This window comes from Pelophylax lessonae, assembly GCF_965119305.1.
Source record: "Pelophylax lessonae genome assembly, chromosome: 3".
Taxonomy (NCBI): domain Eukaryota; kingdom Metazoa; phylum Chordata; class Amphibia; order Anura; family Ranidae; genus Pelophylax; species Pelophylax lessonae.
This window is the reverse complement of record NC_138770.1, coordinates 326,872,244-326,889,385: the sequence shown is the minus strand read 5'-3', so window position 1 is coordinate 326,889,385 and position 17,142 is coordinate 326,872,244.

Genomic DNA, 17,142 nt, shown 5'->3' with positions numbered 1-17,142 from the left:
CTTACTCATGAGATCTGATTCAGGCAAATTCTGTGACCTGCTTGAGCGCAGTGCTATTGCTATACAGTACAATGTGATGCGGACAACGCAGTGATTCCTGTGCAATTCCCACATCGCATCAGTGTGAACTGTGGCTAAAACTTACTAAACATATTGAATTGTAAAAACACATAAAAAAAAAATAAAAAAAACAGAACCCTGCAAAGGTCCCCTAAAATACACAGCCAACCCTGGGTGCATGGGCGTCCGCAGAACTTTTTTCAGGGGGAGGAATCATTTTAAGGTCACCAATGCTCCGCTCCTCTTCAACAATGTCATGAAGGGGAAGAGCTTTGTCATTATACTTATTTTGAGTATTTATTTTTAAAACATTTGTTAACCTAAAAAAAAAAAAAATTATCCTGTTCCCTTAAAGCATGTTATACAGCGCAGTGCTTTGCTGTGTAATTTGGCCCCTTCTATCACCTAAAATACCTGGCTGATCCTGCCTGGCTATGTCCTCCCCTCTGTAAACTGATCACGGTATACCATGGCTGCTGAGCCAGGACATTGTGGTCAGTCTATGTGCCTCTGTCATCCACAGCCCTCCTATCCTCCTCTGCCCTCCCCCCCCTCTCTCCCTGCCTGTCTGCTACTGTGTCAGTGCCCCTCCTGGTGCTGTAGTTTCATTTAAACATATCCTGTCTACAGTCTGTTTAATAATCCTGTGTGCCCTGTGTCTGTGTTTTATAAAAATAAGCTAATCTTTACAAGTTTTCAGAGCGCCACTTGCCACTCACGTGACCCGCCGCCTCTCTCCCCCTCCCCTTCTCCTCCCCTCCCCACTGACATCAGTGAGGAATCCTCGGCCCCGCCCTCTGCAGGCAGCTGTAAGACAGGGAGAGGAGAGAGCCGGCGTGTCACGTAAGTGGCGCGCGGCCCTCTGAAAACTGGTAAAGGACGGCTTATTTTTTTAAAACACAGACACACAGGATTATTAAACAGACCAGACAGGATGGTATAAAGTGGCTTAACAACCACTTGAAAGGGGAAGTTGAGATTCCAAGGGGGGGGGGGGGGGAGGGGTCTTTTTGTAAAGAAAATACACAGGCATAATACTTGGCATTTTTTTACTTTGTGTTTAAAAAATCACTGTTCCCGCACGAAGAAATTTATTAAACACGTTTTCTTCATTGGTACATGTTCCCCATGGTAGTTCCCACCCTAATGCGATTTTTTTTGGCAACCTTTTGTCTACTTTCCCAGAAAGTGGATCTTATAATTTGACAAATCCAGTTACCATTGATTTCAATGGGGTTCGGGTTTGGCATCTGAACTTCTTTGAAGTTTGCTAAACCCTGCTCAAACTAGTCATTATGCATTGTAAATGTATAGCACGTATCAGTCACCTATGAGTTTAATATGATTATTATTATTACTATTTTTATCATTATAATTGTTTTTTTTGTAACTTGAATGGAGTGGTTTTCTGAGGTATTTGGGGGATTTCAATTTTTTTTAAGGTATTTCTTATGAAGAGGGTACTCCCTCAAAATGCATAAGCCAGGGAGCTTTACTTAGGCATCAGTGGTGCGCCACAGATGGTCAGACAGCTGGGCTTGTTTATCGAAGAAATTTTGGATTGGATGGAAGGTTTGTCATATGCATGTACTGTATATAAAATGCTTTTGTGTGTACAATGCATTTTACTAATTAAAGTTCTATTGGGGATCTTATACTATGCTGGTGCACTCTCGGTTTATTTCACACTGCAAAAACAAATTACCATTGGGGGCTTTCATATTACTATACTGACAGGTTCCGTTAAGTACATTCATGCACATTATTTTCTCTATAGCATTAAAGAACACCAACAATTAACTTTTGATTGTAAAAGTCTTGCCTAAGAACAAGCACCACAAGGTATCTGTTACTACCTTTATTAGCCTCTCTAATGTAGTTCTGTCAAACTGCCATTCCCTTGTCCATTAAGAGTACTTCAGTGGCCATTAAGGGCAGTCTAAATGGACAGGCTGCAGACAGAAGTGAGGAAAGCAAGGCCCGTAGCAACAAAGTAAATTAGAGAAGCACATCACTTGTTTTCCTTTATGGAATACTAGAAGATAGACACTCTCCTAAAAGTCTGTGAGATCTTTAAGTTGAAAAAAACATAACACACAGTACACTGGGGCAGCTTCTGAGGTATGCTTCCTGTTTGTTGCTATTGCACTCTGTTCTGTTAGGTCAGTCTGTATGCATCCTAAACTGATAATGTCATATCTTGTATATTGGTTACAATTTGGCTTGGCAAATGGTCCCTGACTCCTGTCCTTTTTCAACCTTTCCTGATCTCTAAGCTTATCATGACTATTTGTGCCTCTTGCTTTACCCTTCACCTCATAACTCATAAATTTTCCTGTTTTATTGCCAGCTCATAAGTTGTCATCATTGCATGAAACCCAAGTACTGAGATTAAGGCCGACCATACACGGTTCAAATCTTGGAACCAGCCGAGATTTGAACCGTTAATGGGCAGACTGAATGTACCAAGTGGCACAATCGATCAAATTGGGTACAACCAGCCTGCCAGATATGCTTGCGATTAGCCCCTATTGCCGCTAGTGATAATCACTGTCTTCTCCCCGATGGAGGTGGCTTCCAGACATTGGCCCAGCAGGAGGGATTCCCCTGTCAGTACTTTGTGTGTTGATGGGGGAATCCGGCAAATTGTTTTTCCTGCAACCAGTGGTTGCAGGAAAAAAATTTGCACCATGTATGACCTGTCTTGGACAGGTTCAACACTTCTTTTTGGGGGTGTGGCCACCCTGCCTTAAGCTGGAGTGTCTACCAAAATGTTGTACTGCCTGGCTGTACTCAGTTAAAAACAAACCTAAAAACAATGTTAGAATCCCTTTAAGACTGTCTAGTCATAAAAAATCCCCTTTCAAATATTATATCAAAACAAATAAAATATGAAGCAAACAGTGATAATTCAGTGATAATTATCTCAGCACCATTTATGGTTATAATTTTGCACATTGGTATACTTTTGATGAGAGTGTGTATACATAAGTGTGAGCTATCCATCTATAAGCTAGATTGTTAATATTCAACACAAAAGAGTATAACATAGCAGCGCACACTGTTTATTTCAGTTAAAAACGTAACTGTCTGTTTACAGGGGCAATATTTTTTATTTTTTGCACACATGCTAAATATTGCATTTGTTGCCTGAAGTTACTTAAAACCCAAAAATAATTATATCTTTTCTGAAAGCAGAGGCCCTGTGAAATAAAATGGTGGAAGTTGCATTAACGTTGCACAATATTTGCACAACTGTTCGTCAAACACATATTTTCAGAAAAAAATACACTAAAATTATTTTTAGTGCAAAGAAAAACAATATGATAACCATTTTTTGTAAAATGGGAGAGCTGGGGTTGTGCAGAGTAAATAGATGCCAAACATGTTAAGCCTTAAAATTTCACCCATAAAAAAACTAAACTAAGGTATGGTATGGTAAACTATGGTACCCAAAATTTTAAAAAGTCTTTAACCACTTCAATACCAGGCACTTTCAACCCTTTTCTGCCCAGGCCAATTTTCAGTTTTCGGTGCTGTCACATTTTGAGTGACAATTGCACGGATATGCAAAACTGTACAACATAACTGTAACAAATATATGTATAACCACGCTCATGTGAAAAAAATGCATGTTAATAAAAATAGCTGCAGCTTCCAGTGTGATAGAACCAAAACCAGGGATGATGCAGGGATGACCTTGAAAACGTAATTTTTGACGAAACGTACGTCGGGTCGCGGCGTGCTGACGCCGTCCCTGCGTTCCAGGAAGTGAGGATGGGTGGAGGAGCCGACTGTCCGGCAGGCTTATCCGTTTATCTGCGCTTTACTCTGCATCTGTTTGTAAGTGCATTCTTTTATAATATTCATTAAAATCTTATGGTTTTACGCTATGGAGCAATTGCATTTTTTTTCAATGGTGATGATGTATGGGAGTCATTGAGGGCAGGTTCCTGAGTGTCCCCTGAGGTTTACTTGGCCATTCCAGTCCTTGTCCAGAAACCTGTGCCTGAGGCCCAAGAGGATTTCCTTTCTGGCTGTCTCTTTGGTGGTTGCCCGCTTTGGAAATTACAGGCTTGATTTACCATTTATCTGGTAAGGAGGATAACTCACTGGTGGTGGACACAGCACGGTGTGGTGTTACCTAATTTAGCATCCTTTCTCTTCACGGATTGGGATTCATTGGACTTTTTTCATATATAAAAATATAAATATATATATATTAAAATCAATCAAAAGGCAGCGCTAACAGGTATACATAAACAAATATATCCGTGTATACTGTGATCAGAATATTAAAATACATATAAAATAAAGTGCATTTCGTGATCAACAAATATAAAAATCAATACAATTAAAGTGCAGAAATATATTGCAATCATGTGTCCATTGTGCAACCATATGCAAGGTGCAAAATATATATATTAAGGTGCAGTCCAAAAAAAGGGTTTCCTTCAAAGGAACTAAAGTGCTTGAAAAGTGCTCAGATAATCCACATAGGTGCCCAAGTGCTCTTCAGGAAGAAAAAACCCCCTATGTGGATGCACTCACCAAATTAAGGATAAACACAAGCCTTAAGCAGATATGATATCCCCTGGACGGATGGATGGATCCAATACAGCCTCTTATGAATAGCTCTCTTAATGACTCCTCTCCTCTCTCTCCCCATCAGTGTGTTTAAAAGAAGGGGAAGAAGCCAAACATAGTGAAGCCCGTAGGTATTTTATTATAATCAAGTAAAAGAATAGTACTCACAAACATAACGTGGTAATCAGCATTGGTTTGCAAACACTGTATGTCACTCCACTTCTGCGTACGCTGCCAGCATGCGTTCCACTGTGGTTTCAGGAAATGACGTTGTGATGCTCCGCTGCCCGGAAGTGCATCGACGCGTTTCACCTGCCTACTTTGGGCGTTATCAAAGACCAAAGGTTATCAAAGGATATCATATCTGCTTAAGGCTTGTGTTTATCCTTAATTTGGTGAGTGCATCCACATAGGGGTTTTTTTCTTCCTGAAGAGCACTTGGGCACCTATGTGGATTATCTGAGCACTTTTCAAGCACTTTAGTTCCTTTGAAGGAAACCCTTTTTTTGGACTGCACCTTAATATATATATTTTGCACCTTGCATATGGTTGCACAATGGACACATGATTGCAATATATTTCTGCACTTTAATTGTATTGATTTTTATATTTGTTGATCACGAAATGCACTTTATTTTATATGTATTTTAATATTCTGATCACAGTATACACGGATATATTTGTTTATGTATACCTGTTAGCGCTGCCTTTTGATTGATTTTAGTACATTCTGTTTTTTTACTTAGTGAGCAGCAGCTTCAGGACACACATTTTATCCACCTTTTATATCCATTTACACACTCTTTTTAGCGCGGGTTTTAACTATTTAGTTTTTACATAAATATATATATTTATTTTTTGCACTTGTTTATTTGATTCATGTTCACTATTATATGATTATACTGTTATATGTATTTTTTTCACTCAGCGCATTTTTATCATTTTTTTCACACAAATAGAGCTTTCTTTTGGTGGTATTTAATTGCCACTCTTTTTCTTTTCTTTTTTTTTTGCTAATTGAATGAAAAAAGAATGAACATTTCGAAAAAACACTTTGTTTTCATTTCTGTTAAAAATTTTTGCAAATAAAAAATCTTTCTTCATTAATTTAGGCCAAACTGTTCTCTGCTACACTTGAAAACAACCCAACTCAGTGCATGTTATTTAGTTTACAGGAACATTAGAGGCCACAAACTATGGTATATATTGTATATCTCATTTCTTGAGGCCCGAAAACTCTAGGACAGTACAAATACCCCCAAATTACCCATTTTTGGAAAGTAGATAGTCCAAAGTATTTAGAAAGAAGAAGAGTGAGTTTTTGAAGTTGTAATTTTTTGTAAACATTTTTGGGAAGTTTGAGAAATAAAAAGAAAAACATTTTTTTCCACAATTTTTTGTTTACATACTGTCACCAGTACAGTGTAATCATATAACGAGTGTGGCGATGTTAAAGGACACTGACGGTGACAGTATGTCCAAATAAAGAAAAATTGTAATTTTAATACATTTTTTTACTATTTTTTTCAACACAATGTGATCATAACAATACAGTGTTACCATAGCAAAACTGTACTACTCTGAGGAAGGGATCAGAATTTTTTTCTTTACACATGGTTGCTTACATCAGTAAATTTCACTGTTAAAAGCAACCATTTTTACTGAATGAAATCAATTCAATCAGTGTTTACTATTGTGGTTAGCTGTGATTGGCCACAACTAATCACATGGTACAGATGGGCTGTGATTGCCCTGTCTGTATCATGTGATCACTGTGACCAATCACAGAGATCAACACAATAGTACATAATGAATGGCGTGAATCAAAGCCATTTATTGTGTACAATTGTCATGTGATCTGTTATGATTGGTCACAGTGATCACATGATACTGTCAGAAACTGGTACACTGATCAGTTATGCTCTATGTCCGGTGGACACAGGGTGATAGATTGCGCCGCACCAGAGGCAAGTTCTGGGAGGACATCATATGACGTCCACCTGGAACTACGAATGTCCCACCGGGCCGTGATTTGAGTATAGGCCAGGCAGGAGCTAGTTAAAGTTTATAGTTAAAGTTGACCTTCAGTCATTTTTTTCATCTTTCCATCTATGAAATCCTCTGCCCCTGTTGTTTTAACTTTGGATAGTAAAACATTTTTTTCTGCCAGTAAATTCCTTATACAGCCCACTTCCTCTTTCTTGTCTGGTAAAAAGCTTAGGCTAATGACATCATGCACAGCTCTCTCTCTCTAACTCTCATGAAAAGTTGCCAGCAAGGGAGGAGAGGTGAGTCATAGGAGAGTAAATGAGAGCTTCAAAGCTGGAAGGGGCTGTATGAGGGTAGAGATAACAGGAGACTGCAGAGATTCATGAGTATTCATCGAGAGAGGAGAAATGTGCAGGCAAGCACTGGTGTGAGTGTGTCTGTCTGTCTGTATATATATATATATATATATATATATATACTGTGTATATATATATATATATATATATATATATATATATATATATATATATATATATGTGTGTGTGTGTGTGTGTGTGTGTGTGTGTGTGTGTGTGTATGTGTATGTGTGTTTTTATATGTGCATGTGTGTGTATGTGTGTGTGTCTGTGTGTCTGTGTAAATCCAGGAAGTGAACAGGCAGCAGCTTCAGCTGCCCACAGCTGCAGCCAGACTTAGTGGAGGGGAATTTCTGCAGCATATTTGATAAGTACAGAATCACAGTATATATAAAATAATATACAAAGTGGTTGAAGGAAAGCTTTAGAATGGCAAATATGTTTTTATTACAAATTGTTTACCCTATATGTCACTTACAGTTTAATTATTTTCAGAGGTGATTACTGCCGTAGCAGCCGTAGGCTTGTAATAAGTCCTTGTTTACAATGCCATTTATAAACATACCTTAGTAGGCAAGAGGTTAATTGATATAATCTGTCTTTGCTTAGCCTTACCATTTACAAACCAGCCTGCTTGTCTACCTCTGGCTGCTGATGGGACTGACCCTAGCAATAGTGGGGTGAGGCAATAGGTCTGGGTTATGACTATTTATGTCCTTTCCTGGCCAATCACTAGGAGGTTTATTGCCAGTGGAGCATGCCGAGGATGGGTTGGGTTATATGGGTTGAGAATATTTGGGTTGCCCTTATGAAAAAGTATTTTCCACCCTTCTCTAGGCTTATTCCTTGCTGGTATGGATAAGAGCTAATCAAAAGACAGTGTGCCAGGAATGGAACTATTGATGGAGGTGTCATGGAAAGCTGTGTGAAGCTGGAGCCTCATTGGAAGACTGGTAACTTGACTGGGAGCAATACTAGAGCTAGCCACTCTTTGGCTAAGGGGGCCACTATTTCCCTTCGCCTACCACACTCCAAGGACACGGCCCTGAAGTAAATGCCAGCCTACCTGACCTCTAAGGGGCCCCACTAGTCTCCACAGGTTAAGAGACCACTACAGAGAAAAAGGTAAATAACCGGAACACTTTAGAGTTCACAGTTTAGTGTTACCCCATACCTTCCACTGACAACGTAGAGGATCACGGTCAGCCTGTGACAGTAAAATATTTTGGAATATAGCACTATCATCCAAACTTAAATCATCATAGAGTAAAACTGTCTTTGTAATCCCATACCATAGCAGTTACATTATTATTACATTATTATGGATTCAGATTATTAATTCTTACTGTCATCTTAACTGTCACTCTTTTAACTTTATGTCTGGTTTGGAAGCAACCTATTACCTTTTAAATTATATACAGCATTAACAAAAATGTAATAACATTTAAAACTATGGTTACATTTACAATGGCTTGCACTCTATTCAGATGTACCTTTTAAAACTATGATAGCAATACCTTGGAAAAAAGCGAAAGAATCTTTTAAAATACGTTTTTATGTTCTTTACTGGCTTTGTTTGATCGCCTTTTCTGAGAAATAGCACAAGCAGTAAAGGAAATAAATGCATTTACCTTTGAAGCCTTTACAATTTATAAGACCACAGTGAATCTCTGACATGCTATGTATAAAAAGAATAATTTGTCTTCTACTAGCTTACATGCTCTGCATTTTTCTTTTGTGAAGAGCATGTAAACATATAAATTTATGTATGTATATGGTGTTTTGTAAGCTTTTTTTTATTGTACTCATAAGCAATGTGTCTGCATTTTCATTTTCCACATATAACATTTATAGATTAATGAGACTAATCAATACTCTTACTTCCTTTTTAGATTTTGATCATAACATTAGGTGAGTTTTCCAAGCAGTCGGAAATGTAAAAATGCACTAAATGCATTTCATACACTGGTGATATTGCTCTAAAACGCTAATTTTACCATAAACGCTAGAGAAATCCCCTATTTTATATTGTGTGGGACTGATTACTTAGGGAGTACATTTATCTCATATCTCAGTAAAGATCTATTCACGCCAGTGCTCCAATCATGTGCTCGGAAAGCTCCTATTTTTTACATTACTTTGCACATAGTGAGTAGTTTAAAACATACCTTAGTAGGCAAGAGATTTGATTGTATGATCTCCTTTAGATTTACCAACAATTATTAATGCAAGGGCCTGCTTGATTGAATATAATTATTACAGGTATTATATGGCAGGATTTTATGTGTATAATGAGCCTAAGTGAAAACTGTTTGAATCAGGTATATTCCTCTGCACACATTTCATGCTATTGCTTCTTGAAAAAAGCTCTAAAATAGTTTAAGTGCAGGGGTGTACCTACAGAAATGTTAGAAAATGAAAGCAAAAAATCCAACCCTTTATCAAATTTACTGCAAGCTACTCTTTTTTTTCTAGGGGTGAGCACAAGTTCATACTCACCCGATTCACCAATCCTCTGGAAAACCATGCTTCCCCATGGTCCAGACATGGACTGTTCCTGTCTAGGGAGCATGCTGATGTCAAGAACAGTTCACTTTCAATACTGCTGGAGCGCTTGGGTGCCAGAACGGTCTTGTGCAGGGAGGATCAGCAGGTCAGCTAAGTCAATCTCCTCTGTACACTCCCATAGAACAAAGTGAGCAGTTAACCCGTGTAGTAGGTGGGGGGGGGGGGGGGAATTGCCTAGAATCCTGCTTTAAGTTACACATCTCACTTTGATAAAGGCTCCCCCTAATTTCATTAGTGCCCCCTCCACCCACAAAGGCCCACATTATATAAAACTGGTGGTCAGAGGTTACACATATACCTTTTAATAAAAACCCATTCAATGTATATATGGTGGTAACTATGGTGGTAAGTAGTTACTCATATGTCTCTCAATAAAAACGCCTCTATATAACATGGTGGTCAGTGGGTCTTTATACTCCCCCCCCCCCTCCAAAAGCAAAATATATATCACTTTTAGCTACATTGGTGATCAGTGGTTCCTCATACCCACCTTGATAAAAGTTCCCTTTACATAACATTGGTGGTCAGTGGCTCCTTCTTCTCATTGATACAAGCCTCTTTCAAGTACACTGGTGGCCAGTGGGATAATTACTGTGATTACTTGGGCTTGCATGAGAACTTAACTGTAGTGGTGGTTCTCATCATCTTTCTTCAGAGTTTCTTTTTGCTGTATGGCTTCTTGTCCATTTCTTCTTATCTGCAGAAACTATGATGCCTCTAGTATGTAGATTAGCAAATAACTTTTCTTTTGGGCTGGTATATATTCTGTTTAAAAGAAGGGGAAGAAGCAAGGACACAGGAGGACACTTTAGGCATAATTTTTTTTTTTTACATAGCCTCTTGCTGCTGGCGCTCCCTGGCCCGAGTCTCCTAGCAGCCATATGGGAAATTACATCAGTAGATTCACCTCCTCTTCAATAGCATGGTAATAAGGATTACAAAGGTCAGTGTCCTGGGTTCATTGCACATTGCCAAAACACCATGTATTAGGTCAAAAAATATTCCTCACTTGTTCTTGGTCCACTGTGTTTTATCAAGTCCAACGTCAGTGCAGCCCTCTAGCTGGTAATTCTAGAAAACTTCATGCTTCCCTCTGCTGACCAGCTGATTTATTTTTATTTTTTTTTCCAAAAGTTTTTATTGATGAAACAAATTTAAAGTAGAATACAATAATCACCAATTGTGTCAACATAACAAGCAAGTTTAGTGTAACAATAATGTATCAACAGTTAGAAATTGCATTTAACAAGTATAAGATAGTTCACAAAAAGATAATTGAATATCATGAGTATTGCGTCCAAACATATTATGACTACAAGTTATAATTGATTAATCTGATATGAACTATGAATGGACATATCTCCATACTATTTGTTACATTAACATCGAGATCATGTAAGTCCTGACTGAGAGCTTGCTGTCAAATATTAGCTGGATATGGACAGTTTGTTATAGTAGGTCGTGTGGATAGGATCGTTGTCCAGCACAAATCCCGAAGAAAAGAGTGGAAGTACAGGGATAATAAAAAAAATAAAAAAATAAATAATATTTTTTATTAAATTCTCCTGAATGTTAAGTTTGCACAAGAAGCTACAAACAATAATAAAGATATAAAGTAAGATCTCAAGTGTCTATTTATCCTTAATTGCGGGTCATGCATTTTAGGTATTCTTCAAATGACCGAAAGTTAATCCAGTCATACCAAGTATTGATGATTTTATCTGGATTATCATGTGCTGTAGAAATGAGTTCCTTCATCTTGGCAATCTTGTCTATCTGTTTAAACCAGTCAGAAATGGATGAGGTGTTGGGAGTTTCCCTCACTCTGGGTATGTAAAGCTTGACAGCGTTTATCATAATCATTGGTAAAGATTTGTGGTAAAATGGCAAGGATTGTTGTTGGTGATGAAGCAAGAACTGTACAGGATGAAAATGTAACACATAAGAAGTTATTTACTTGACGCGATTGAGGATCATATTCCAGAAAGCAGAAATCTTGGGACATAACCACCAAATGTGCAAAATGTCAGCATGAGATTGTTTACACCACCAGCATTGATTCAAGATGCCCTTATTGAATTTACTTAGACGGTATGGGGTACAATACCATCTAGTCATGATTCTATAATTGTTTTCCTGAATAGATACGTTTATAGAGCATTTGTGGACTCTGTGAAAGATTCTACCCCATTGTTCCTCATTGATATCAATATTCATTTCTTGTTCCCAGGCATCGCATATTTTCCCAGCATGGGTAGGACAAGCTGAGCAGAGTAGAGTATGCATTTTTGAAAGTAGGTGTTATTGAGGGGACTGGTTGATACCTAATTGTTCAAAACGGTGATAGTGGGAGACGTTTGTTGAGTTTTTTGAGGAGAGGCATAATATAATGGTGCAGTTGCATGTATTCCCAGGATGAAAGTGAAGGGTTATGTAGATGTTTTTGTACTGCAAAACTCGGGAGTTTGACCTCATTGAGTAAATGGAAGATACATAAGCCTATTCCAGTCTCATTTCTATATAGAGAGTGCTGAGACAATCCAGGAGGAAAGTCAGGATTGTGTAGGATCGGGGACAATAGGCCCAGAATCTGTGTCAGTTGATGTTTAGTGTTAGTGCTTTGAAAGCAACGTAGAGTTGGGCTGATCAATGGGTGTTGTTTGAGCTCCTGGTTGAAACCAGAAGTGCCTGTCCAAGGGGTACACTGTATTGGAGTGGATGAAAAAGAATTTTCTAAATCTACCCAATCTTTTTTGTGTTGTTGTGTATGCCAAGCAACTATGCACTGGAGATGAGAATCCTTATAGTATTAGAAAATGTCCAGGATACCCATACCTCCCTTAGCTTTGGGTCTCAATAGAAGGGAGAATTTGATGCAAGGTTCTTTGTGTTGCCAGATAAAGGTTCTGAAGGCTTTCTTGAGACAAAGGAAGAACCCTGAAGGGACCTGGATAGGCAGTGTTTGGAGTAGATAACGAAAATGCGGTAAAATGTTCATTTTAATAATGGCTGCCTGGCCAAACCAAGAGAAGTGTGCTTTATACCATTTTTTTAAGATCTTGCAAGATGATTTGTAATATTGGTAAATGATTCCTAGAATATAAATCTTGAAGATCGGATGGAATTTGAATACCCAGATACGTTATCACCTAATTTTTCCACACAAAGGGGAAGGATCATTTGCATTGCTTAATCTGAGCTTTAGACAGAGATATATTCACGCTTCAGATTTAGTTGTATTAATCTTGAAATTTACAATGTATTGGAATCATTTTTATTCTTTTTGCAGGTTGGGAAGAGAGATTAGGGGGTTAGTGAGAAAAAGCAGAATGTCGTCCGCGTAGGCCGCCATTTTAAATTGTTTAGCCCCTGCCGTTACCCCATTGATGTTGGGGTTTTGATGAATACTGGTTAGTAGGAGTTCTAACGTAAGTATAAATAGTAAGGGGGAGAGTGGGCACCCCTGACGTGTGCCATTTTGTATATAAAAGACGTCTGACAGGGTGCCATTTACCAGCACTTTGGCAGGAGGGTCCACGTATAGAGATAAAATTTAAGCGGAGTTCAGGCCTATTTTGCAACTTTAGTGATTCCTGGAGTGCTCGCTATGCTGATCAACAATTGGGCATTTTCAATTTTTTTTCAGGGGTCCCTTACCTTATTTTCAGGGCATTTTTGATTTTACTTCCTCCTTCTCCCCCCTCTGTGGCCATGGCCGCCGACATCACTTCAGCCTTTGCATTGCATCCTGGGAGCTGTTTGTCATCACTCCCAAGAGGCTGGAATCAGGAAGAACTCCCAGAACACTCCCTTAGTATTATAGGGGTATTTAAGGCCGGAACTCCGCATTAAGTTGATTAATCTGGCTCCCAAACCAATGGAGTGAAGAACCGCTTCGAGATAATCCAATGCAAGCCTGTCAAACGCCTTCTCGGCATATAAAGAGAGAAGGAAACCGGCTTTATTGGATGAAGTGATTAGGTGATGTATATTGATTGCTTTTACAGTATTGTCCCTGGCCTCCCTACCTGGGATGAAACAAACTTGGTTATTATTAATGAGGGCAGGTATAAAGGTGATCAGGTGAGACGCCAGGATTTTTGCGAAAATTTTTAAATCTACATTCAGTAGTGAGATTGGGCAATAAGCTTGAGAGGGGTCTTTCCCTGGTTTGGGAATAACAGATATATGTGCTTCTAATAGTCTAAAGTGTTGTGAGGCACGCGGCGATATGCTGTTGAAAGTTTTGAGGAAAGGTTTAATCAGTTGCTCAGAAAAAGTTTTATAGTAGACTAATGAGAAGCCGTCCGGGCCAGGACTCTTCCCTGCTTTCATATATTTGAGGGCCGTCTGAAATTCCTCTTGTGTCAAGGGACCATCTATTGTCTTTGGGGGAGTGGTTTGAAATCATTATTTTTCAAGAAGTCCGCAATGATTTCTTTTCTGGGCATTATTTCTGATGGAGGTCTTTGTTCAGGCTATAATTATAGAGGCCAGAAAAATATTGTGTAAAGATTTTAGCAATATCTTTGCGTGCATTTTTTGACCTGCAGAAGTAGTTAGTGAATGAATGGTGCTGTGTGCTCTTTTGGAAGCTAAAGCTCTGGCTAGGAATTTTCCACTTTTATTGCTGAACTCGTAAAAATGTTTTTGTGATAATATAAATCGTTTTTTAACTTTACGACCTAGTTCATCTTTAAGCAAATTCTTAACGTGTTCAAGTTCAGCTAGGTGTTTTTGCACGTTAGATAATTTATGTGTCGTTTCCAATGTTTTAGCTCGGGTGAGAAGGTCAGTCAATTTTTTTTGGTTAAGTCTTTTCCTAGTAGCAGCTTGTTTGAGCAAAGTACCTCGTATTACAAATGTGTGAGCTTCCCATTGGGAGGTAGGGCTCACATCTGGTATGTCATTTAATTCAAAAAAGTCCGCAATCTGTTTCTTAATAATATCAGAATTGGTAGGTTGCATAAGTAGAGATGAATCAAGTCTCCAAATTTTATCACGTTGGGCATGATGGGGTATGGCTAACATCATGGTAAGAGCACTATGGTCGGATATGCACATTGTTTCAATGCTGGCACCGGTGAGTAGAGGTATGTCCTTTTGTGAAATAAAAAGATAATCTACTCTGGAATATCTATTGTGTGGGAATGAAAATAATGTGTAATCTTTGGTGGTCGGATGAAGTAGACGCCAAGCATTGTGCAATGTGAGGTCTTGTAGTTGTAGTTTTATTTGCTTCAGTGCTTTGTATGTTATAGAAGAGGAACCTGTAGAGGTGTCCGCTAGAGGATTAAGAGCAATGTTAAAGTCGCCATCGCAAAGAAGCAACCTTCCTGAAATGAAGCTAAGGTGGTTATAACCTTTCTGAAAAAGCTGACTTGAACTGAATTCGGAATATAGATGTTAGCGAGGATAATAGGAGTATTCCAGAGAGTGCCCTTTACTATCGCATACCCGCCCTCTTCATCTAGGAGAGAGTCTGAAATTTCAAAGGGTATGCATTTTGAGATAAGAATTGAAGCTCCCTTAGTTTTAGCAAGTGTGTTTGAGGCATGGAAGATTAAAGGGTACTCTCTGGACACAAACTTTGGAACATTACCTGTTTTGAAGTGTGTTTCCTGTATGAAAATCACATCTGCTTTAAGGGTGTGCATGTATAATAATAATTGAGACCTTTTTTCGGGTATGTTCAATCCCTTAGCATTCAATAAGACTATCTTGATTGGGGTGGTGTTGTGGTCAGAGCGAGAATTCACCATGGTGTGAAAAAAAAAAAAGAAAGGGGGGGGGGGATTAAGGAAGGAACAGGGGTAGAGACCAACTGCAGATAAAGACTAGCTTTTCTGCTTTAGAAATAGGGTTTGTTGATATGTGTCAGCACCAGGAATCCCGGGCTGTGTTGGGAGGTGGTAGGAGTCAACCAGAGGGCTGAGATGTAGTGCGTATACAAAGGGTGTGAGTAAGTAACTAAGACCCAACCCCCGTCAAACCTTTCTAAGGAGATATACTTATGGCTCAGATTGAGGGAATATGAGTAATAAGAGCTATAACTCTATAAGTGGGGAAACAAGCATCAAAGGCGACTTTTTCCTTTTTCTCTTTTTACTTTTTGAGCAGATAATGAGATTTAATGAATAGTGTGATAGGGTATAAACTGTCAGGAAGTAATTTAGGCCAATGCATCTGAAGATGCCAAAATAGAATGAGACTAAAGCTAAACTACCAAGGTCGGCTGGGATGTATGTTCCTAGGACCAATACTAAATGGATCAGTCTGAATAAGTGTGATATGGTCAAGGTTGTGTATCATCTCATCTTATTCTGGGAAACTCTACATAGCTAACGAAATTGTGAACTACCATAAACAATGTGTTTATATAACTCCTGCAATAATTCAGCACAAGGGTGTTTCTTGCAGAAAGTTCCCCTTGATTTGCGACAGCATTATAAGGAGTTGAGCGGTGCACATATAACAAAAAACAATTCCCACAAAGGTTCTACGATATAAGTGATTCAAAGATTTTCATAAAGTCAATATAATGGCATATAAAGGGAGGAGTTTAAATAGGTTGACGTAATATTCAATATGGTATTGATTAGTATAATTTTCTCTCCCAGGTAACGGCGCATTCCTCTCCCTTAAGTGATATGAACAACGTCACATATATGCAATTATATTGTAGAAAAATGTAGTTGTTATTGCAGGATGGGGTAAGCAATATCAACAGCATGACTATTTAACTGTGAGAATTAACCTTTTGTCATGTAGAGCCGAGTAAAGAATTGAAGAGTAAGGAGGATATAGGAAAAGTTCTGAAAAAGCTTAAGTAGAGAAAGATGGAATAATAAGATCGTGAACAGCCCAGAGGGTGAGCAAGGTCAGTGAACAAATGGAAAGTGCGAGTCTGTAAAAATAGATATAGCAGGTTAGGCTTTATCAGACATACTGCTTGTTGATCTTGTTGTCAATCCACGGTTCTTGGAAAAATAGTCAAAGAATCCTTGAGAGGTTTCAAAAGTATTTGCAGCCCTGAATCTGAACACGTGAGAAGCTTGGAGGTCCAGGTGTCTCATCCGAATAGGTGGTAAGTCTAAGTTAGGAAAAAAGCATAAAGACATAACATAGCTGCAAAAAGAGTGGTTAGGAAATGTATATTATCTGCACCAACATGGCTGCAATCTTGATTATCCTGTCTGAGGATCTGTTAGATAAGGTCTAATAATAAGGTCTAATAAGGATAAGGTCTCAGTCTCTACGTGCTTTTATGTGCGTTGGCGAAGCTGGGACACTGTCTCTTCCTGGAGAGCGCCTATTTGCTGGAGGGGGGGGGGGGGGGAAGACAGCGTCTCCTGAAGGTTGAGGCATCTCTGCGAAAGTGAACTGCAAAAGGCAGAAGGGGAATTTCCATTTATATGGTATCTCCCTTTCTCTTAGTAAGTCTTAGTAAGTCCAGCATGGGGCACAGATCTTTACGTTTCTGGAGGGTTATCTGGGACAGATCCTGGAAAAGTTTTATTTCAGTGCCCTGAAACAGAATACTTCCCCTGATTCTTGCTCTCAGTAGAATCTCCTCCTTAAG